A 286-nucleotide genomic window follows, 5' to 3' on the forward strand; every position below is an offset into this window, starting at 1 on the left:
TATTTCTGGCGTTGAACTCCAACTTTTGATCCTTTTCTGGCGCTGGACGCCAGAATTGGGCAGAGAACTAGCGTTGAACGCCAGTTTACGTCGTCTATCCTTAAGCAAAGTATGGACTATTATATATTGTTGGAAATCCCTGGATGTCTACTTTCCAACGCAATTGGAAGCTCGCCATTTTGAGTTCTGTAGCTCCAGAAAATCCACTTTGAGTGCAGGGAGGTCAGACTCCAACAGCATCAGCAGTCCTTTTTCAGCCTGAATCAGATTTTTGCTCAGCTCCCTC

The sequence above is a fragment of the Arachis ipaensis genome, chromosome B07 (genome assembly GCF_000816755.2).
Source record: "Arachis ipaensis cultivar K30076 chromosome B07, Araip1.1, whole genome shotgun sequence".
NCBI lineage: Eukaryota > Viridiplantae > Streptophyta > Magnoliopsida > Fabales > Fabaceae > Arachis > Arachis ipaensis.